A 24,393-nucleotide genomic window follows, 5' to 3' on the forward strand; every position below is an offset into this window, starting at 1 on the left:
AGTGTCATTTATGCTAGTAGCTCAGAAAATAATTTTTAGAGATGTTTTTGCAAGTGTTCCGATACATCTAGTTTTAGTAGTTATACACCTAAGATATTTTAATATTATTTTAATCCACCTCCAAGCCAACCAATCACAACTCACCCTACACCCCCAAAACCCCCAAGGCTGGATCATTTTCACTTTGTGGCCGAAAATAGGAAGAGAGAAAAAGGGAGAAAAGTTCTTAGTTCCAAATCTTCAAAGCTTGATTTCTGCTGAACTAAAACTCAAATCAAAATTCCAATCCGACCAAAATGATCCTCTCTTCTTTCTCTACATGATCATATGACTTATCAAGGCTGGGATCAAGGTGAGTTGGCTGCACCATCTCTCTTTTGATTCGGTTTCAAGGAAACATGTTTAAATATGTGTTTTCTTGATGTGATTTAGGAGGAAAAAGTGCTTAAGGAGCACCTGAAAGTTTGATTAAATTAGGAGCAGCAAAACCAGGTAGGGTGTCACGAAATTAATCTTGATTATTTGTGTTTGAGTTGTGTGAATGTTGTATTATTTGGCTATGCTAAAAATTGGTTGCATATATGATTAATTCTTGGTGAAAATTTGGTGAAATTTTGATGAAATTTGATGAAATTCAAGCTTTAAAGTTCATGTTCTTGGGCAGCTGGAAAAACGAAACCCTAAGCTTAAATTGAGGTTCAATTTATGTTGAAATCATGTAGAAAAGATGGGGTTTTAGTGGCTGCAATTTTATTTTGAATTATGGTAAAAATCGGTTGCTGAAAAGACTGAAAAACGGGTAAAAACAGAGAAAGAATCTGAAGAATTTATGAAGAACATGAAGAACACTTTGAGTGTGATGAAGAACAATGAAGAACAGGCCTTAGATCTTAAAAAGGGCAAGGAAGTAAAATTTTTGGTGTTTTAGGGGTTGTTTGGTAATTTCTGAAAGTTAGGGTGGTAAAAGTAGAAATATTAAAAGTTACGGGTGATAAAAAGTGAATTTTAAAGGTTAAAAGTAAAAGTAAGATAATTTTTCGAAAATTTAATGATAAAATAATAAAAAAATAATAAAATATTAAATAATAATATTTAATTAAAAATAATATTTTAATAAAAATAATAAAATAATGCTGAAAAGGCAGTTTTCTGTAAAAGCTTTAGAAAGACAACTTTAAGCGCAGAATCTCATAATTACCTTCATAAAACACTTAGGGAGTGGTAAAAACATATTAGTGAGGCAAAGATAAATAAAAGATAAAAAGTTGAAGAAAAGATAAAAATCGAAGAAAAAGTCTGTAAAGTTTTAATGACAGAAAAACAGACAGGGACTAGTGAACGAACTAGGGCAACGTAGTTAGTCCTTGAATTGCAAATAGGGTTAGGTATTATATGAAAAGTTAAACTGTTTCAGTATAGACTTAATGAACCTATACTTGGGGCAGGCTAACTAATCATACCGAAATTTACATAAGCTTTAAATACATACGTTAAACAGAGAAAACGGAATAAAGTAAATAAGCACAGAGAAAAGAACAAACAGAGCAGAATAAAGAGACAAAGCAAAGAGAGTAATATGATAAAGAGCAGAGGACCTATTGAGAGGTCATTTGTTGCATTAAGGCAACCTCAGAGATATCTATATCTTCATCTGCTGCATTGTGGCAGTCAGATAGATAATGGTGCAACCACTGAGAAACGCTTTCTGTAACGACCCAATTTTCAGTACGCCTAGGATATACCAGAAACAGAGTGCTACCAATTTCTCATCCTATATATTATCTATTATTTATTATATGAGCCTGATTCGTTGTTAAAAGCGTAGTTAGTTAGCAAGGTACTTTTTTTTTTTTAAAACATTTGGATTAATAGACGGATTCATTCATAATCAACTCACAGCTGATAACAGATAAAACAGTTATAAGCAACCACACATAAATACATCACAAGTAGCTAGCAACATTCATTTATCCTGCCTTTATTAGAGTATAGACCTTTAGTTAGAACACCCCTAGGTATAGCTAGATAATAACTATATACATATACATACATACAACATCCCAGGTCCTGACCTGTTCAAGAGGTCCCTAAGCTGGCACCTAGGCTAGCCTAGACTCTATACTCACCTAGTCCCTCTAAACTACTAAAGCGAGGGAAAGTACGTTCTAAGTCTTCACAACTCAAGTCAGGTGGAACGTCATCAAAAGATAGAATATCATCTGCTACTCCTCTGCACGATCATACTTTTCCACAGGACGTTTCTCTGGTACTTCATGAAGTATCCACAAAATAGGAATCTCGTACACAGGATTTAGGTTAAAGTGCGGATACGAAGGGGTGCAGACGTTGGCTGGTCTCACAGTATTTACATATAATCAGAGAACGATATTCACCCTAGACTCAGAAGACTATCTAGAGCAGAATCCTCTTCTTGTGAACGGTCATCAGCGAACTATGGTAAGGTACTCTTACTTCCATCTGAAGGGGAAAGGGAGAGAGAAGGGGTAAGAACTGGGGAGTTCTTAGTAGGGTCAGGGTTATTAGTAATGTTCATTAATTCTATGTTGTTTTGCAGACTATTAACAGAATACAAGGAAGCAGTAATTAGAAAACACAGATAAGTAGAGAAGATAGAGAAAATAGTTAGCAGAACACAAACAGAAGAATACAAGAAAATATCACAAGTGCAGAGAATGGAATACAAACAAGGAAAGCATACATTCATACCACAAACATAACAAAGGAAATGCGCAACCAAGTATGATGCATGTCTAGCCCTAGTGCAGGTAATGAGCTCATCTGTCGGTTACTAACCCGCTCTCGACGTTATCCAGCAACCTCTGTCTAGATAAGGCTTTCCTATTGGCTATACCCCTGTGTACAGGAAATAACCCCTCTGCCACCACAGGGTCCACTGCACGCAAGAAATAACACATCTGCCACTGCAGGGATGTACGCCGACACACCTTCTGTATATAGGAAATAACCCCTCTGCCACTACAGAAATGGAACAGGTGGTCACGGTACTTCTGTAGCAGGAAATAACCCCTCTGCCTTACAGAAATAAAATATGGATCTGTACCGTAGGAAAGCGTTCTCAGTGATCACACCATTATCTATCTGACTGCCTCACTGCAGCAGATGATCATACAAGTATATCTGGAGTTGCCTTAACGCAACAAATGAATAAACACATCTCTTGGGTTGCCTCAAGCAACAAATCATCACATAATCATTCTCATTATCATCATTCATCATCATTCTCATTATTCATCATCATTTTCACATTTTTATGCAGTACCTCTTTCTTTCTCTGTTCAATCATACTGTACAAACTTTACATCTTTCACTTTTACAACATCTTAATTCAAACCATTTCTCTTTATCATATTACTCTTTTCTCTTTGTCTTTTTACTTTGCTCTGATTACTCTTTTCTCTGTATCCCTTTATTCTGCTCTGGTTACTCTGTTCTCTGTGTTTCTTTACTCTGCTCTGATTTCTCTGTTTAACGTATGTATTTAAAGCTTTTGTAAATTTCGGTATGAATAGTTAGTCTGTCCCAAGTATAGGTTCATTAAGTCTATACTGAAACAGTTTAACTTTTCATATAATACCTAACCCTATTCGCAATTCCAGGACTAACTATGTTGCCCTAGTTCGTTCACTAGTCTCTGTCTGTTTTTCTGTCATTAAAATTTTACTGACTTTTTCTTCGATTTTTTTCTTTTCTTCAAATTTTTATCTTTTATTTATCTTTGCCTCACTAATATGTTTTTACCACTCCCTAAGTGTTTTATGAAGGTAATTATGAGATTCTGTGCTTAAAGTTGTCTTTCTAAAGCTTTTACAGAAAACTGCCATTTCTGCATTATTTTATTATTTTTATTAAAATATTATTTTTAATTAAATATTATTAATTTAATATTTTATTATTATTTATTATTTTATTATTAAATGTTCGAAAATTAACTTACTTTTACTTTTAACCTTTAAAATTCACTTTTTACCACCCGTAACTTTTAATATTTCTATTTTTACCACCCTAACTTTTAGAAATTACCAAATAACCCCTCAAACACCAAAATAATTACAAGCTTCCTTTTTTTAAGATCTAAAAGGTGTTCTTCAATGTTCTTCATCACACTCAAAGTGTTCTTCGTGTTCTTCGTAAATTCTTCAGATTCTTTCTCTGTTTTTACCCGTTTATCAGTCTTTTCAGCAACCGATTTTTACCATAATTCATAATAAATTAGCAGCCACTAAAACCCCATCTTTTCTACATGATTTCAACACAAATTGAACCTCAATTTAAGAATAGGGTTTCGTTTTTCCAGCTGCCCAAGAACATGAACTTTAAAGCTTGAATTTCATCAAATTTCATCAAAATTTCACCAAAATTTCAACAAGAATCACTCATATAAATCATCAATTTCAAGCACAGCCAAACCATATCATAATCACACAACTCAAACAGAATCAATCAAGATTAAATTCGTCAATCCCTACCTGGTTTTGCTGCTCCTAATTCGGTTAAACTTTCAGGTGGTCCTTAAGCACTTTTTCCTCCTAAATCACATCAAGAACAACTTTAAATCCAAAAACTCTCAACTGACCAAATCTCACTCAGTATGTTAGGAAGATATATCTCACCTTAGACTTACTGGAAATTCACGTTTCTTGGCCCTCAAGTCAAGTTATGCATGATTCCTAAGGAAGAACATCAAGAAAACACATGTTTTGCATGGTTTTCCTTGAAAACCGAATTGAAATGGGAGGGAGACAGCCATCTCACCTTATTTCCAGCCTTGATAAGTCACATGGTTATGTAGAGGAAGAAGAGAGGATCATTTTGGTGAAATCGGAGTTTTGATTTGAGTTTTGGTTCAGAAGAAATCAAGCTTTGAAGATTAAGTGTTCATGAAAGTTTCTCTCTTTTCTCTCTTGTTATTTTCGGCCAAAATGATGAAATGAGACAGCCTTGGAGGTCTTGGGGGTGTAAGGTGAGTTGTGATTGGTTGGCTTGGAGGTGGATTAAAATAATATTAAAATATCTCTGTTGTACAACTACTAAAACTAGGTGTACCGGAACACTCGTAAAAACATCTCTAAAAATTATTTTCTGAGCTACTAGCATAAATGACACTAGTAACATATTTATTATGAGAATAGAACATGTATAATAAGGCCTTAGCATTGCTAAATTCATCATAGAGTGTTGGTGCTAAGCTGCACCAGTAAACCGTAAACCCGGTTAAACCGATTTTATGTTTTTAACTAAAACTGACCAGGTAACCTTATAATATTATTCAAGAAGCTTCTAATACTAATATAATGATAATATCATCCTATTATCTCTCTTCTCTCATAAATTGAGTCCGGTTCGTCAAACTGAGACTATTTATAAAAAAACCAAATCAAAACTTCTAACCGATACGGTTCAAAAACCAGGTTCTTCGTGACCGCATTATCGAGCTTGTCTCGGAAAAGGTTCTAAGTTAAAGATGACATAATGACAATGAGGATTGAGATACTTGATGATATATCAAAGGTATTCCCCTTACTGATCTTCCGGAGAAATCCGTACTTTCAGAAAAGATTTCGCGTTCTCGAAAACCGGGGTTGTTACACTTTCCTGCGGTACAGATCCATATTTTATTTCTGTAAGGCAGATGGGTTATTTCCTGCTACAGAGTACCGTGACCACCTGTTCCATTTCTGTAGTGGCAGAGGAGTTATTTCCTGTATACAGAAGGTGTTTCGGCATACATCCTTGCAGTGGCAGATGTGTTATTTCCTGCGTGCAGTGGACCCTGTGGTGGCAGAGGGATTATTTTCTGTACACATGGGTATAGCCAACAGGAAAGCCATATCCGGCTGGTAATGCTGGGTTACGTCGGGAGCGGGTAGAAACTGACAAATGAGCTCATTACCTGCACTAGGACTAGACATGCATCATTCTTGTCTGCGCATTATTCTCTGTTGCATTCCTACTTGTGTTTGATCTATTTCTTTATATTTGTTTGCTCGAGTGTTATGTCTGTGCTTTATCTTCTTATTCTTCTGCTTGTGTTCTGTTCTTTGTTTTTCTATCTATTTTTAACTTCTGTTTACTACATTACTGTATTCTATTATTCATCTGCTAATCGAAAACGAATAAATGAACGTAACTAACAACCCCGACCCTACAAAGAACTCCCCATTTCTTACCCCTTCTCTACCTTCCTCCCCCTCAGATGGAGACGGGCGTGATCTTCTATGAGTTCGAAGACCCTTACGTCTACGAGGATCTGGTACATCACAGTTACTTCATCATGGGATTAGAGCCTCGTATTAGACGATATGCATTACCTAATCGAGATTTTCAACATCCTCTGTCTAGCCCGCATTTTGACCCTGATGCTCCTTACGACTTTCACTTATCCTGGTTACATCCTGACGCACCTGGACATCCTTTTCCTTATGATCCTGAGCACCCTATACCAGCTCAACCTTTGAATGAGGCGGTACCTGAGCCTATCATTCCTGATGAGCCTGAGTTAGCTGGTGACTACGTACCTGTGATACCACCAGAGTGGAACTTTTCCCCTGAGCCGATCCCTGACTTTCCACAGCCTGATGAGCCGGCACTACCGAACGGTGGGATAACTCCTATATATGCGAACGGACCTGTGCTCGCAAATGGTTTTGTACATAGTGACAACAGTGTTTCTGGTGGATCTGAGGATATAGTTGTAGCTGCGGACGATGAGGAGGAGGAGGATCCTGAGATAGAGATAGAGCAGGATGAGGAGATGGATGAGCCTCACGGCGATTCTCCGAACGGCCACGTGTAGATATAGTTTAACTGCGGAAGGGGCATTCTTTTGATGACACTCTAGTCTGACATTATCTATTAGTTAGTCTCTCACTTGTGTTAGTACACCCGAGAGCTAGGAGCTATATAGTGGTTAGGCTAGCCTGGGCGCCAGTTTAGCGGCTTTTTGTATGGGCCAGGCCCTGGGAGTGTCGTGTATATATTAGCTACATAGGATGACGAGGATGTAAACTGACTTGATCTTGTGTAAACGCTACATGTTTTGTTATAGTGTACATGATGTATATTATCAGCTGTATTTCTATGTTTCTTTATGCCGCTTTTCTATTACTCTCAATGTATGCTTGTTTATTTTACCTGAACATCCGCAAACAAAAAAAAAGTTACTCGTAAAATTGGCATCGCTCTAACAAGGAAGAGGCTCATATATTAAATATATTAGGAAGGATAAGTTAGTAACACTTAGCTTCTTGTATGACCATGGCATACTGGGAGTTGGGTCATTACACCAAACTTAGTTTGGAGCACTGTGATGAAAAGTTTGTGTTCAAAGCTCCAAGACTAGCATGCTCTGGGTTGCATTCATGCTTTCTTGGCATGCTTTGAACATCAAACTTGTTCTTCACTATATACTGCATAATAAGGATTTTACCAAGTGTTTGTCAAGTTTGGGTTGGAATTCATAAATATTGACTTATTCACTATTTTCTAAAAGCATATAAAACATGGGTTGCCTCCCATGAAGCGCTTCTTTAGAGTCACTAGCTTGACATTTCACCTTCATCAGGGAGGTCGATAGTGCTTCAAGTCTTCTCCTCTAGCAGTAGACCTATATCCAGTAGTTGTATCAATGATCTCTACATGTTCCAAGGAGAGAACTCTGTTGATAGCGAAGACCTTAGGTAACTCAGATGGCACAGTGGAGAGATCAGGGGGGATATTTGGGAAGTAAGCTGAGATCACTTTATCCCCTGGAGAGAAGTCCTCCGTAGGGATTTTTTTGTTCCTCCACCTCCTTGGTACCTTCTTCTTTGTTCCTTGTGATGTTGTCTTACTCTTTGTGGCCTCTTCTTCTAAGGAAATTTTGATGTTGTCTTCACATGCCTCTAGTGGTTTAGGTTCTTCCAGCTTTTCCTTGAGCTGTGACAGCTGGTTGTTTCCTTGTCCATCAACCAAGGGAATCTCCAGATGAGCTTGTTGTTCTTCAGTACTCATCTCTTCCTTCAGTATCTCACTGTGATCCTTCCTTGGTTCCTTGTTCTCTTGATCTACTTCTTGTGAGTGTTTGAAAATAGTGAAGGCGAGCTGTTCATCATGGATCCTCAAAATTAGCTCCCCTCGCTCCATATCTATGAGTGCTCTGGCTGTAGCTAGGAATAGTCTTCCCAATATGATTGGGTGAGTGTAACTCTCTTCTATGTCCAATATGACAAAGTCTGCTGGGAGGAAGTATTTCCCAACCTTTACCAACACATTTTCCACCACTCCTATTGCTTGTTTTTGAGTTTTGTCAGTCAGCCTGATGACTACATCTGTGGGTATTATCTCATTGATCTGCAGCCTCTTCACAGAGGACAAGGGCATTAAGTTGATGCTTGCTCCCAAATCGCAGAGTGCTCTATCAAACATTGTTTCTCCTATGGCACAGGGTATGTGAAAACTCCCTGGGTCCTTTCTTTTTGTAGGCAACTCTGGTTGAATGAGGGCGCTGCACTCCTTGTTCATCACTATAGTTTGGCCTCCCTTGAGTGAGCTTTTCCTTGGAAGCAGTTCCTTCATATACTTGATGTATGCAGGCATTTGTTGGATGGTCTTGATGAATGGTATGTTTACATGCAGAGATGCAAACAAGTCAAGAAATCTTGAGTATATTCTCTTCTCCACAGCACCATTGAGTAGTTGTGGAAAGGGTGCATAGAGTTTCAGCAGCTCCTGTTGTGAGATTTTTGGTTCTTGGTGATCTTTTTCCTTCTCCTCTGCTGAGGTATCTCCAGGTTGTTCTGACGGCTTGTTTGGCTTGTCCTCAGTCTCTTTATCACTTATAGTGACCATCTTGCAATATTCTCATCTTACTTTCTTTGTTTCTCCTCTCAGATTTTTTTCTGTGTCACTTGGGAATCCATCTGTAGGTTTGGGAATCTGCTCAGAGAGATACCCTACTTGAGATTCCAACCTCTTGATGGTGTCTCCCTGGTTCTTAAATTTTGCTCGCACTTCCTCCTTGAACGCCTTGTTGTCTTGAATCTCTTTGCCTATGCCTTGAAGTAGATTCTCAATCCTTGAGAGTCTGTCATCAAATGTTGGTGGATTGGGATTAGAGGTGGAGGGATGAGAAATGTTATTTTGGTTTTGATATGGATGTGGAAAGGTGTTGTCATGGTGGTGTTGATATGTTCTCTGTGTGAATTGTTGGTGAGCTGCATTGTTGTTGGGGTTGTGACGTCTCTGATCTTAGCCTTGATCTTATTGATTCCCCCACCCAAAGTTTGGGTGATTCCTCCATCCAGGGTTGTAGGTCTTGGAGTATGGATCATGGTTTTGCCTAGATGAATTCCCAATGTAGTTGGCTTGCTCCTGACTACCCTCTACTTCTTCATTCACTCCTTCTTGGGTTGCTAATGAAGTGGTGATTGCTGCTACTTGGTTCCTCTCCATCTTCTTGGTGAGGTCAGCCAGCTGCTTGGTAATGAGCTTAATTTGGGCCAGCAGAGCATCTACATTGTTTAGCTCCATCACTCCTCTAGTGTTCCCTCTTTCAGAAGTATAGAAATAGTCATTTTCTGCTACAGTTTCAATGACATCTATGGCCTCCTCAATGGTCTTCTTCTTGTTCAGAGATCCACCGGATGAGTGGTCTACTGCTTTCTTTGATTCATAAGAAAGGCCTTCATAGAAAATGTGTAGCTGCACCCATTCATTGAACATATCTGGTGGACACCTCCTTGTCAGATCCTTGAACCTCTCCCATGCTTCATATAGAGTCTCACTATCTTGTTGCCTGAAAGTTTGGACCTCAGCTCTCAGCCTGTTGATTCTTTGGGGAGGATAGAATCTGGCTAAAATTTTGTTCACCACATCTTCCCAAGTTGTCAAACTCTCCTTCGGAAAAGACTCCAGCCACTGGCTGCCTTATCCTTGAGTGAGAATGGAAATAAGAGCAGTCTATAGGCGTTAGGATGAACACCATTAGACTTCACCGTGTCACATATCCTCAGGAAGGTGGTTAGATGTTGATTGGGGTCTTCTTGGACTCCTCCTCCGAATGAACAGTTGTTCTGAACAAGGGTGATGAGCTGCGGTTTTAGTTCAAAATTATTGGCATGGATGGTCGGCTTTTGAATGCTACTTCCACAGTTTCCTGGGTTTGGATTGATGTAAGAGCCTAAAACTCTTCTCTCCTCCCCAGCATGATTTGCTCGACCTTCTCTGCCATGGTTGTGAGCCTCTTCTTCATGATGGTTTTCCATGTTTTCTTCCATGTTTGGTTCAAAGTATTCCTCCTCTTCCTCGGCACCCACTACTCGCTTTTCTCTTGCTTCCCTTCTTAATCTGAGGAAGGTCCTCTCAGGTTCTAAATCAAAGGAAGTTGAAGCCCCGCTTCTTCTCCCTGTCATACAACCAACAAAGCACAAGCAAGGAAAATAGATACAGGAAGTATTTCTGTTAGAATTACTGTTAGTGTGAGTGATGCAATATATCAAACAGTTAGTGGGTCAGTGAACTGAATTGTAAATAACTAAAAAAAATGAAAAAGTAGGGGGAGGGGAAGAAATTAACTAAAACTGAAAGTAAATTACTCAAACAGAAAATTAAATCAAACAAACTAAAAATGCTCAATCTAGTTATCCTCCAATTTAATCATTGTTGATTCAAAATCAATCCCTGGCAACGGCGCCATAAACTTGATACACGGAAAACTTGTCTCTCAACAAATTCCCCTTCAGCAAGTATACCGAATTGATAATAACTCACAAAAGAGTGAGGTCGAATCCCACAGAGATTAACGGATTAAGCAATCAATGGTTAATTGATTATCCTAGTTAGACGAATCAGATTGGAGTGATAAGCAACAAGGAAATGTAAATGGCATAAAAGTAAAGAAAGCAATGAAGTGCAGAAAAGTAAAATGGCAAGAAAAGTAAATGTAAGAACTAAAAATAAATTGAACATTGGGATCAAGAGATATTGCAATCTTCCGGATCAAGTTCATTCTCATCTCTTCCTCAATCAATGCGTTCATTGATCTCCTTGGCAATCTTAAGTGATCGAATTACAATTCCTTGTAATTTAATCTCTCAAATCTGGATCAATAGCCAATTCCTTGGTCAATTGCTCATGAGAAGAGATGAAGTATGGTCACTGATTATACCACATGCATTTCCCAAATCAAGTGTTGGAAGGATTATAGTCACATATCCATCTACACCTAATTTGGTCCAGCATGAGAAAGCATTTCTAGCATGATCCCTTCATTCCTCTTTCAAGGTTCAGAAGAGATCCAAGTATGAATAGTTTATTTTCCAAGATAACTACCTAATTGGATGAAGATCGAAAGCTTTCTAGTAAAATCAAGAGAAAAGATAGAAGAAGCAGAATGAAAACTAATATTGATCCATCAAATTACAACAGAGCTCCCTAACCCAATGAAAAGAGTTAGTTGATCATAGCTCTGGAAAATGAAAACAAAGATGGAGAATACATGCTAAAAGTAAACTAGAAGTGCAGAGAAAGTAAAATACAGAGAGTAATTCTAGGCCAAAGGCTCCCTAAAGTTTTCAGCCCCCTAAACTAATTCAAAGTTACTCCTATATATACTACTCTTCTGACCTTCTAGTTGGCTCTTCAAGTCTTGGGTATGGGCTTTTGGATCCTGATTTTGAAGCAGTTATCTTCATTATTGGGCTTAGCTTTGCTTGCAGAGAGAAAGTGTGAAGTAGGCAGGGACTTTTAGCTCAGGACGTTAGTGGTATTAACGTTAAGTGAAAGTGTGGGTTCGAGAACGTTAGTGACAATCACCTTTTTCACTAACGTTGCTCACCCAAGTATGAGCCACGTTAACCTTAACATTAGTGGCACAAATGTTACCACTAACGTTGCCTCTTGGTCCTTCGCACACGTTTTTGGGACTTACCTTTCCCAATAACGTTGATAAACCTCCCCCTTCCCTACGTTAGAGTCCATGTTAACTTAGTTAACGTGGCTCTTAACGTAAGCTTGCCACTCCTTCGAGAAAGTTAGTGACACTTACCTTTGTCACCAACGTTCCAATGTGCCCCTCTTTCACACGTTAGGGTCCACGTTAACTAAGTTAACGTGGCTTCTAACGTAGTCATGCTAGCCATCTCCAACATTAGTGACAAAGGTGAGTGTCACTAACGTTGGCGACCAATTGCTCTCTCCACGTTAGCTTCCACGTTAACTAAGTTAACGTGGGAGTTAACGTGGCTTATGGAAGCTTGGCCAACGTTAGTGACAAAGGTAAATGTCACTAACATTGGCTTCCCTTTTGCTTCTTAACGTTAGAAGCCACGTTAACATAGTTAACGTGGCCAATTATGAGCTTGGTCCAACGTTAGTGACAAAGGGGAGTGTCACTAACGTTGGCCTTATTGTCTTCTTCCACGTTAGAGTTCACGTTAACTAAGTTAATGTGACTCTTAACATGGGCTATGATGGCTTTGAGGGTGTTATTGGTGATTACTTTTCTCATTAACTTTGCAAGTTAGCTCCCATTCCACGTTAGAGGTTACGTTAGTTAGATTCACGTGGCTGCTAACGTGGTTCTTCCTTGCTTCTTTTGTTCTGAAATCAGGCAATAAAGTGCATCAAAGTTCTAATCCAAATCATGGGAAATGCAACATCCAATTTGTTATTAAATTCATGCAAAATCCTCATGAAATTATGTAAAGTGCACAATGTATGCTTGAATGAAGATGTAAGTGAATATGACTCCAACCATTGAGTGGCTTTGTCTTTGAGGGAAAATGGAAATAGCAGCAATTTGTAACTGTCAGGATGCACACCATTGGTCTTCACTGTGTTACATATCCTCAGGAAGGTGGATAGGTGCTGGTTTGGATCTTCCAAGGGGCCTCCTCCATAGGAACAGTTGTTCTGCACCAAGGTGATGAGTTGGGGCTTCAATTCAAAGTTATTTGCATCGACATTTGGGTTAAGGATGCTACTCCCACAATGCCTTGGATTAGCAAGTGTATATGAAGCCAAGACTCTCCTCTGGGGTTGACCATTGTTGTTGGCCATTCTCACTGGTGGATTTGTTGGATCTGTTGAGTGTTCCTCCAATTCATGATATTCTTCATCTGATTCTTCCTCTCCAGCAACATTTTTTTCTCTTGCTTCTCTTCTTAGCCTTCGGAGAGTTCTCTGGTCAGTTTCAGATAAAACAGGAATGGATCTCCCTATACCTGACATACAAGCAGAACATAAGAAACGCACAGAATCAGTGGCACTTCAATCTATTGCTAGAATGAAGTTCCAGTTAGCTTAAGCAAAAATTCAAACAGTTAGTGGGTTAGTCAAAATTAGAGACAAATAAAGAAAAAGTGCTTGATCTAGATCACCACCTCACTTAATCATTGTCAATCTAATCAATCCCCGGCAACAGCGCCAAAAACTTGATGAGTTATTTTTGAGGAAAAATGAATTTCTCCCAAAACACACAAATCTAACCGGCAAGTGCACCGGGTCGTATCAAGTAATAAAAACTCACGGGAGTGAGGTCGATCCCACAGGGATTGAAGGATTGAGCAATTTTAGTTTAGTGGTTGATTTAGTCAAGCGAATCAAGATTTGGTTGATGGTTTTGTGACTTGCAGAATTAAATTGCATTGAAGTAAAGAAAACAAGAAATAAATTGCTGAAACGTAAAGAACAAAAAATTAAATGGCGGAAGCTTAGAGTGCAAGAATTGTAAATTGCGGAATCTTAAAGCGCAAGGAATGTAAATTGCTTGAAATGTAAAGGGGATTGGGATGTGGATTTGCAGAAATTAAACAAGGAAAAATTAAATTGCATCAAACAGAAGAGGGAAAGGGAATTGGGATTGAACCGGATATGAAGCAGAAAAGTAAATGAACATAGAAAGCAGTAAATAGAGAAGTGAAATGGGAAATTCAGATCTCAGGACCCAGAGACTAGAAAACCAAGTCTAGATCTCAATGCCTTCCTAGATCCAACAAGAACAATTGCAAGGAAATTGTAAATTGCAAGGAAAATAGATGAAGAGCAATTAACCGGAAATGAAATTTAATTAGCAGTAAAGAAACAGAGATCCAAGATTGAGATTGAAACAGAATTTCTTCAAATCTCCAACCCAAGATCCAAGACAAGTGTAATTGAAATTGAAAGCAATAAAACTAAGAGGAAGAGAAGTGAATTCTAACTTTGACCCTAACGTTGGCAATGCCTTGTGTGCTAGTGGCGCCAACGTTAGCCACCAAGTTAGGGGGCTAACGTTGGCGCAAACTTTTTCTCCTTCCCCATTGTAATTCATGTGCCAACGTTAGCCTCCAAGTTAGGGGGCTAACGTTGGCGCAAACGTTGGATGGCCAGGGAGGAATTCATGTGCCAACGTTAGCCTCAAAGTTAGGAGGCTAACGTTGGCGCAAACTTTTGGTGGCCAGGGGAGAAATCCATGTGCCAACGTTAGCCTCAAAGTTAGGGGGCTAACGTTGGCGCAAACTTTTGAAGCCCAGGGGAGAATTTTCAAGTTCCAACGTTAGCCTCCAAGTTAGGAGGCTAACGTTGGGGCTAACTTTTCAACCAAAAGTTTGTGCAAAAGTTTGATGCTAACTTTAGGTCCAGCTTCTTGCTTCCTGGTTCAATTTCACTTATTCCATTGTCCTCTCTTCACTCCTAGCCATTCCTTCTTGCTTCAACCTTTCTCCAAGCCTTCTTCACCTATCATTAATCAACCAAACTCATCAAAGCTATGCTCAAAATCATGAGATATTCAATCTTTCATAATATGCAACAAATATAGCATAAAACCTCATGAAATGGCATGAATTCATATATGGTTGGTTCAATCAAGGGAAACATGAAAATCTACTCAATTAGCTTGCTTGTAGCTCAAGAAAGTGCATAATTCTAATGAAAACAAGAGAAAAAGACTAGCTAAAATAGGCTAGGATGACTTGTCATCACAACACCAAACTTAAAGCTTGCTTGTCCCCAAGCAAGAAAAGATTTATTGAGAAGAAAGAATGAAATGGAAGAGGATGTTCATGCTAGCAGAGTATTATTGATAGTTCATGGGGTTTTGTGTGGATATACAAATACTCACTTCTTATTGACTCCTAGGCCTAGAAAGTCTCCTTCAAGCTTCAAGTGACATACTGCTATGACCTCTCATTATTCCTTTATCCTTGGCTATTATCTTGTTCATAAGCTTTATTTGAGTGTCATGTGTAGCAAGTTCATTTCCTTTTCTTTATACTTGACACATTATTCACTATAGACACTTGGCTCACATTCCTTCTTAGAACATTGATACCCAGCACCTCTTTGGGCTACTAAATGCCTTGTAGTTAGGTTGCTCTTGATAGTGGACTTTCAGCTGATGATCCCGGGTTAGTTAACCCAAGTCACCGAGTGTTGATGCACTCCAAAGAACTTAGTAGTCCAAGCAGATCCTAACTCAAAGACACCACAGGCATATATTCTAAGGTTCAAGCTATTGGTGTCCAGCTTTGTTAATTTTTGTTTTCTTTTGTTCTGCCACTCTTTGGCTATTTCTTTTTCTCCCTTTTTTCTTTCTTTTTGTTTTTCTTTCTAACCAAGGATTTTTATTCGATTGAGATTCATAGACAGTAGCTACTTTCTACTTAAGAGGAGACATCCTAGTTCTCTTATTCACTAAAAGTGAGCTATCATACAATCACACATACATACCACCACTTACTTTTATTGTACTTCTATCTAACAGAGAACTATCTCACTTCACATTCAAACATTTCTTTTATTGAATTGAAAATGCAGGGGATAAAGCATGCTTTTTGTCAAGTGAAAGTAAACACACAAGCACACACTTAGACTAGCTTACTTATTTTAAGAGTGATTCTACTTGTACTAGATGAACACTTTAGCAAGACACAAGTCAAAACATTTTTCAACAGCAAGAGTTAAGTGTAGATACAACCTATTGGTTTGCAGTTCCTTTGTCCTTCCTTCTGCTGTGCCCTTTTGAGTTATGATGCATAGTGTCTTCAAATGGTAGTGAATTCCCTGCACAATTCTCAAAAGTTGCTTGCTTCTCAAGCCCTTAGGTAATTGTTTAGTGTGCAAGACTTTCTTATAGGCTTTTGAACTTACTTTGGTGTGTGAACACCAAACTTAGTCCCTCGCCACTGCCTCTGATGCATCAAGTTAATCACATGTGAAATCCTTGTGTCTTTGCTAAAGGCAATAAAACTAAAAACTAGAAACAGACAATGATTAAATGATTCATCTGATTGCTTGGAGCTAGCAACCCTTTATGCAGAAGGTGAGAATGTGTTTGTAAATGAGATTTCGGTGGAACACCAAACTTAGAATCCTTCATTCTCCCTTAAATTGTTTTGGTGTGTAACACCAAACTTAGCTTCTTACAATACAGGTGAATCTACTTAACCTTTTTATTGAACTAGCTATATAAAAAAAACTACCTCAGGTTGGGCTGCCTCCCAACAAGCGCTCTTTTAATGTCACTAGCTTGACATCCTTCATTCTTTGATCATGGGGGCTGAAAATCATAGTGCCTCAACTTTTCTCCTCTTACTGTGAACTTCCTTCCAGTCTCCTCTTTGATGATCTCTAAGTGTTCAAGTGAAAGGACCCGGTTCACAGTGTAATATTCAAATAATTGTGGAGACATCTTCATTGGTTGTGTGTTTAACACTACTTTATCCCCTGGTGAAAAGCCTTCAGTGGGGATTTTCTTGTTTTTCCACCCTTTTGGCCTCTTCTTCTTCTCTTCTTTCTTAGGAGATGATTCATGCCTTGGTGGTTCTTTATCTAGAATGTTGAGGTTCTCATCTGGGGGTTTTGGATCTAGTTCCTCCTTGATTTCTTTAGTCTGTTGCACCATCTCTACTTCTTTCAAGCATGGATGTAGAAGTCTTGGAGTTAACTCATTGAATGCCTCCTTTAAGCTTTGATCCTTGGCCTTATCCTTCATACCATCTTCTTCTTGAGTGGGCTCATGTGGGGTTTTAAAAACATGGAATGCTAGGTGCTCATCATGCACTCTCAGCAACAACTCCCCTTTCTCAACATCTATCAATGCTCTGCCCGTAGCTAGGAAAGGCCTCCCCAGGATGATGGGAGTGTTAGGGTCTTCATCCATATCCAGGATGACAAAATCAGCTGGGAGAAAGAATTTTCCCACTTTTACCAACACATTCTCCACAACTCCCAGTGCTTGCTTAATGGATTTGTCAGCCATTTGGAGAACTATTCGTGTGGACTTCAGCTCAAAAATTTGAAGTTTCCTCATTAGAGACAAAGGCATCAAGTTTATACCTGCACCGAGGTCACAAAATGACTTCTCAATTGTTATGTATCCTATGGTGCAAGGTATGTAAAAACTCCCAGGATCATCTTTCTTTGAGCTTTTTGCATTCTTGGTCTTTCTCTCCTCTTCACTTCTCTCTTCTGTCTCTTCTTGTGGAACTTCTCTGTTGTGTTCTTCTTGATTGATGGCTTCCTTCTCCCTAGTCTTTTCACTTCCCACTATGATTGCTTTGCACTCCTCCCACTTTGTAGCTTTTCCTTTGTCCTTTGGATTGGAGATTGTATCACTTGGGAGAACATTAGTTGGCCGTTCAGCTTGTTTGGCCAATTGTCCCACTTGTCGTTCAAGGTTCTTCATGGTAGCTTCATTTCTCTCTTGCATTTTGACCAAGCTCTGAGTGGACTGAGCAATTGCTTGTATGGCTGCCTCAAGACTTGAAATTCTACTTTCATGATGGTCTATTGGTGGTATGATGGGGGTGGAATGTGGTTGCTGGAAGTTATTTGTAAGGGTAGTGTGGTAGTTTTGGGGGTTAGATGTTGGTGCGGAAATGCTATTTTGATGAGTTTGTGGATTGTGGTGGGGTGGTTGATATGTATTCTGTGGTTTCTTGTATTGATTATTATTAGCGTTTTGCTGGTCGTGGTTTGAGTAAGTTGTGTTTCTTGAGTTGTTTTGGTTTGAGTTTTTCTGCCACGGTTGCTGGCTGTGGGTGTGGTTATCTCCCCATCTGAGATTTGGATGGTTCTTCCAGGATGGATTGTAGGTGTCACCATAAACCTCATTTTGGCATGAGCCTTGGTTTTGCACATATTGAGGTTGTTCCTGCTGCTGATTTTCTTGGTTTTCTTCATTTTGTCCCCATGTGGTTGATGGTTGGCTTGTATTCACTGCTGCAACTTGTAAACTATCAATCTTTTTAGCCATCTGCTCAAATTGTTCTTGAATCTGCTGCTGCATTATCTTGTTTTGAGCTAGGAGGGTGTCAACCCCTTCCATTTCTAACACTCCTTTCCTTAGTGATGGTTGGTGTTGTCTCTGATGGCCAAAGAAATATTGGTTGTTAGCCACCATGTCAATGAGGTTCTGAGCTTCTTCAGCTGTCTTCATGAGTTGCATTGAGCCTCCTGCTGAATAGTCAAGTGCCTCTTGAGCTTTCATTGTCAGTCCTTCATAGAAATTTTGGAGTTTATCCCATTCATTAAACATCTCAGGAGGGCACTTCCTGATTAGAGCTTTATATCATTCCCATGCCTCATACAAGGGTTCAGCATCCATTTGTGTGAATGTTTGTACTTCAGTCTTCAATCTAATAACTCTTTGAGGTGGGTAAAACTTGGCAAGAAACTTGGTTACTAGATCATCCCAGTTGTTGATGCTATCTCTTGGAAATGACTCCAACCATTGAGTGGCTTTGTCTTTGAGGGAAAATGGAAATAGCAGCAATTTGTAACTGTCAGGATGCACACCATTGGTCTTCACTGTGTTACATATCCTCAGGAAGGTGGATAGGTGCTGGTTTGGATCTTCCAAGGGGCCTCCTCCATAGGAACAGTTGTTCTGCACCAAGGTGATGAGTTGGGGCTTCAATTCAAAGTTATTTGCATTGACATTTGGGTTAAGGATGCTACTCCCACAATGCCTTGGATTAGCAAGTGTATATGAAGCCAAGACTCTCCTCTGGGGTTGACCATTGTTGTTGGCCATTCACACTGGTGGATTTGTTGGATCTGTTGAGTGTTCCTCCAATTCATGATATTCTTCATCTGATTCTTCCTCTCCAGCAACATTTTTTTCTCTTGCTTCTCTTCTTAGCCTTCGGAGAGTTCTCTGGTCAGTTTCAGATAAAACAGGAATGGATCTCCCTATACCTGACATACAAGCAGAACATAAGAAACGCACAGAATCAGTGGCACTTCAATCTATTGCTAGAATGAAGTTCCAGTTAGCTTAAGCAAAAATTCAAACAGTTAGTGGGTTAGTCAAAATTAGAGACAAATAAAGAAAAAGTGCTTGATCTAGATCACCACCTCACTTAATCATTGTCAATCTAATCAATCCCCGGCAACGGCGCCAAAAACTTGATGAGTTATTTTGGAGGAAAAATGAATTTCTCCCAAAACACACAAATCTAACCGGCAAGTGCACCGGGTCGTATCAAGTAATAAAAACTCACGGGAGTGAGGTCGATCCCACAGGGATTGAAGGATTGAGCAATTTTAGTTTAGTGGTTGATTTAGTCAAGCGAATCAAGATTTGGTTGATGGTTTTGTGACTTGCAGAATTAAATTGCATTGAAGTAAAGAGAACAAGAAATAAATTGCTGAAACGTAAAGAACAAGAAATTAAATAGCGGAAGCTTAGAGTGCAAGAATTGTAAATTGCGGAATCTTAAAGCACAAGGAATGTAAATTGCTTGAAATGTAAAGGGGATTGGGATGTGGATTTGCAGAAATTAAACAAGGAAAAATTAAATTGCATCAAACAGAAGAGGGAAAGGGAATTGGGATTGAACCGGATATGAAGCAGAAAAGTAAATGAACATAGAAAGCAGTAAATAGAGAAGTGAAATGGGAAATTCAGATCTCAGGACCCAGAGACTAGAAAACCAAGTCTAGATCTCAATGCCTTCCTAGATCCAACAAGAACAATTGCAAGGAAATTGTAAATTGCAAGGAAAATAGATGAAGAGCAATTAACCGGAAATGAAATTTAATTAGCAGTAAAGAAACAGAGATCCAAGATTGAGATTGAAACAGAATTTCTTCAAATCTCCAACCCAAGATCCAAGACAAGTGTAATTGAAATTGAAAGCAATAAAACTAAGAGGAAGAGAAGTGAATTCTCCTTCCCCAAGACAAAGAAATTAGAGATCACTCAATATCAAAAGCTCTCCGAAAACTATTATGAAAATTCCAAAAAAAAAAGCTCCCTGAAGAACTTGAATTCTATCCTATTTATACACTTTCTTCAAATGATCTTCAAGCCTTGAGTTGGGCCTTTGCTCTTGGTGGAATTGGGTTGAAAGAGGCCTTGGTTGATTGCTCTTGAAGTTTGAAGAAGAACTAAAGTGAACCAGTTGAACCGGTTTTGAGGTTAGCAAAAGTTGGACCAAAAGTTTGAGCCAACGTTAGGGGTCTAACTTTGACCCTAACGTTGGCAATGCCTTGTGTGCTAGTGGCGCCAACGTTAGCCACCAAGTTAGGGGGCTAACGTTGGCGCAAACTTTTGCTCCTTCCCCATTGTAATTCATGTGCCAACGTTAGCCTCCAAGTTAGGGGGCTAATGTTGGCGCAAACGTTGGATGGCCAGGGAGGAATTCATGTGCCAACGTTAGCCTCAAAGTTAGGGGGCTAACGTTGGCGTAAACTTTTGGTGCCCAGGGGAGAAATCCATGTGCCAACGTTAGCCTCAAAGTTAGGGGGCTAACGTTGGCGCAAACTTTTGAAGCCCAGGGGAGAATTTTCAAGTTCCAACGTTAGCCTCCAAGTTAGGGGGCTAACGTTGGGGCTAACTTTTCAACCAAAAGTTTGTGCAAAAGTTTGATGCTAACTTTAGGTCCAGCTTCTTGCTTCCTGGTTCAATTTCACTTATTCCATTGTCCTCTCTTCACTCCTAGCCATTCCTTCTTGCTTCAACCTTTCTCCAAGCCTTCTTCACCTATCATTAATCAACCAAACTCATCAAAGCTATGCTCAAAATCATGAGATATTCAATCTTTCATAATATGCAACAAATATAGCATAAAACCTCATGAAATGGCATGAATTCATATATGGTTGGTTCAATCAAGGGAAACATGAAAATCTACTCAATTAGCTTGCTTGTAGCTCAAGAAAGTGCATAATTCTAATGAAAACAAGAGAAAAAGACTAGCTAAAATAGGCTAGGATGACTTGTCATCAGTAGTTTCATGCATTTTCTTAGAAAATAAGTTAGTTTTGGGTAGATATTCACTTACATCTTGATTCAAGCATACATTGTGCACTTTACATGATTTCATGAGGATTTTGCATAAATTATATGATAAATTGGATGATGCATGACTCATGACTTGGACCAAAACTTTGATGCACTTTGTTGCTTGATTTAAGGACAAAGGAAGCAAACAAGAACCACGTTAGCAGTCACGTTAGTCCTACTAACATGACCTCTAATGTGGAATGGGTGCTAACTTGCAAAGTTAATGAGAAAGGTAATTGCCAATAACGCCCTCGAAGCCATCATAAGCCCACGTTAAGAGTCACGTTAACTAAGTTAACGTGAACACTAACGTGGAAGAAGACAACAAGGCCAACATTAGTGACACTCGCCTTTGTCACTAACGTTGGACCAAGCTCATAATTGGCCACGTTAGTTGCCACGTTATCTTTGTTAACGTGGACTCTAATGTTAAGAAGCAAAAGGGAAGCCAACGTTAGTGACATTCACCTTTGTCACTAACGTTGGCCAAGCTTCCATAAGGCACGTTAACTCCCACGTTAACTTAGTTAACGTGGAGAGAGCAATTGGTCGCCAACGTTAGTGACACTTACCTTTGTCACTAGCGTTGGGGTGAACCACCAAGAGCCACCAGGAGCAACGTTAACTCCCACGTTAACTTAGTTAACGTGGAAGCTAACGTGGATAAAGAGATGATGAGCCAATGTTAGTGACACTCACCTTTGTCACTAACATTGGAGATGGCTAGCATGACTACGTTAGAAGCCACGTTAACTTAATTAACGTGGAATCTAACGTGAGAAAGAGGGGCACATTAGAACGTTAGTGACAAAGGTAAGTGTCACTAACGTTCTCGAAGGATTGGCAAGCTTACGTTAAGAGCCACGTTAACAAAGTTAACATGGACTCTAACGTAGGGAAGGGGGAAGTTTATCAACGTTATTGGGAAAGGTAAGTCCCAATAACGTGTGCGAAGGACCAAGAGGCAACGTTAGTGGCAACGTTTGTGCCACTAACATTGAGGTTAACGTGGCTCATACTTGGGTGAGCAACGTTAGTGAAAAAGGTGATTGTCACTAATGTTCTCGAACCCACACTTTCACTTAATGTTAACACCACTAATGTCCTGAGCTAAAAGTCCCTGCCTACTTCACACTTTCTCTCTGCAAGCAAAGCTAAGCCCAATGATGAAGATAACTGCTTCAAACTCAGGATCCAAAGGCCCATACCCAAGACTTGAAGAGCCAACTAGAAGATCAGAAGAGTAGTATATATAGGAGTAGTTTTGAATTAGTTAGGGGGCTGAAAACTTTAGGGAGCCTTTGGCCTAGAATTACTCTCTGTATTTTACTTTCAGCATGTATTCTCCATCTTTGTTTTCATTTTACAGAGCTATGAACAACTAAACCCCTTTCATTGGGTTAGGGAGCTCTCTTGTAATTTGATGGATCAATTTTAGTTTTCATTCTCCTTCTTCTATCTTTTCTCTTGATTTTACTAGAAAGCTTTCGATCTTCATCCAATTGGGTAGTTATCTTGGAAAAGAAGCTATTCATACTTGGATCTCTTCTGAACCTTGAAAGAGGAATGAAGGGATCATGCTAGAAATACTTTTTCATGCTGGACCAAATTGGGTGTGGATGGATATGTGACTATAATCCTTCCAACACTTGATTTGGGAAATGCATGTGGTATAATCAGTGACCATACTTTATCTCTTCTCCTGAGCAATTGACCAAGGAATTGGCTATTGATCAAGATTTGAGAGATTGAATTACAAGGAATTGTAATTCGATTACTTAAGATTGCCAAGGAGATCAATGAATGCATTGATTGAGGAAGAGATGAAAATGAACTTGATCCGGAGAATGTAACATCTCCTGAGCCCAATGAACTCCCATTTCTGATCTTACCCATTTTCTTTAATTTTTGCATTTACTTTTATGAGCAATTACCCCATTCCCATTTAAGATTCTGCAATTTACTTTCCGCCATTTACATTCAGCTCTTTATTTCCAGCATTTACTGTTTCTTCCATTTACTTTCCCGCCATTTAATTTTCTGCAATTCTCAATTCAAATTCTGATTCGTTCAACTAGAACATTCCTCTAATTAAAGTTGCTTGATCAATCAATCTCTGTGGGATTCGACCTTACTCTATTGTGAGTTTTTACTTGACAACGAATTCGGTACACTTACCGAAGGAAATTTGTTGCAAGACAAGTTTTCCGCGTATCAAGTTTATGGCGCCGTTGCGGGGGATTGATTTTGAATCAACAATGATTAAATTAGAGGATAACTAGATTGAGCATTTTTAGTTTGTTTGATTTAATTTTCTGTTTGAGTAATTTACTTTCAGTTTTAGTTAATTTCTTCCCCTCCCCCTACTTTTTTGTTTTTTTTTTTTTTAGTTATTTACAATTCAGTTCACTGACCCACTAACTGTTTGATATATTGCATCACTCACACTAACAGTAATTCTAACAGAAATACTTCCTGCATCTATTTTCCTTGCTTATGCTTTGTTGGTTATATGACAGAGAGAAGAAGCGGGGCTTCAACTTCCTTTGATTCAGAACCTGAGAGGACCTTCCTCAGATTAAGAAGGGAAGCAAGAGAAAAACGAGTAGTGGGTGCCGAGGAAGAGGAGGAATACTTTGAACCAAACATGGAAGAAAACATGGAAAACCATCATGAAGAAGAGGCTCACAACCATGGCAGAGAAGGTCGAGCAAATCATGCTGGGGAGGAGAGAAGAGTTTTAGGCTCTTACATCAATCCAAACCCAGGAAACTGTGGAAGTAGCATTCAAAAGCCGACCATCTATGCCAATAATTTTGAACTAAAACCGTAGCTTATCACCCTTGTTCAAAACAACTGTTCGTTCATTCGGAGGAGTCCAAGAAGACCCCAATCAACATCTAACCACCTTCCTGAGGATATGTGACATGGTGAAGTCTAATAGTGTTCATCCTGATGCCTATAGACTGCTCTTATTTCCATTCTCACTCAAGGATAAGGCAGCCAAGTGGCTGGAGTCTTTTCCGAAGGAGAGTTTGACAACTTGGGAAGATGTGGTGAACAAATTTTTATCCAGATTCTATCCTCCCCAAAAAATCAAC

The 24,393-nt window shown here is 39.1% G+C and overlaps 1 non-coding gene across 1 annotated transcript; it reads left to right on the forward strand.

Moving 5' to 3' along the window:
* Positions 1-9,736: 9,736 nt before the first annotated feature.
* On the forward strand, positions 9,737-9,843 carry LOC112787776 (small nucleolar RNA R71). Its single transcript, XR_003195169.1, has one exon. It is a non-coding gene; the product is annotated as a small nucleolar RNA R71 (small nucleolar RNA).
* The last annotated feature ends 14,550 nt before the right edge of the window (positions 9,844-24,393 follow it).

Source organism: Arachis hypogaea, chromosome 20, assembly GCF_003086295.3.
Source record: "Arachis hypogaea cultivar Tifrunner chromosome 20, arahy.Tifrunner.gnm2.J5K5, whole genome shotgun sequence".
Taxonomy (NCBI): Eukaryota; Viridiplantae; Streptophyta; class Magnoliopsida; order Fabales; family Fabaceae; genus Arachis; species Arachis hypogaea.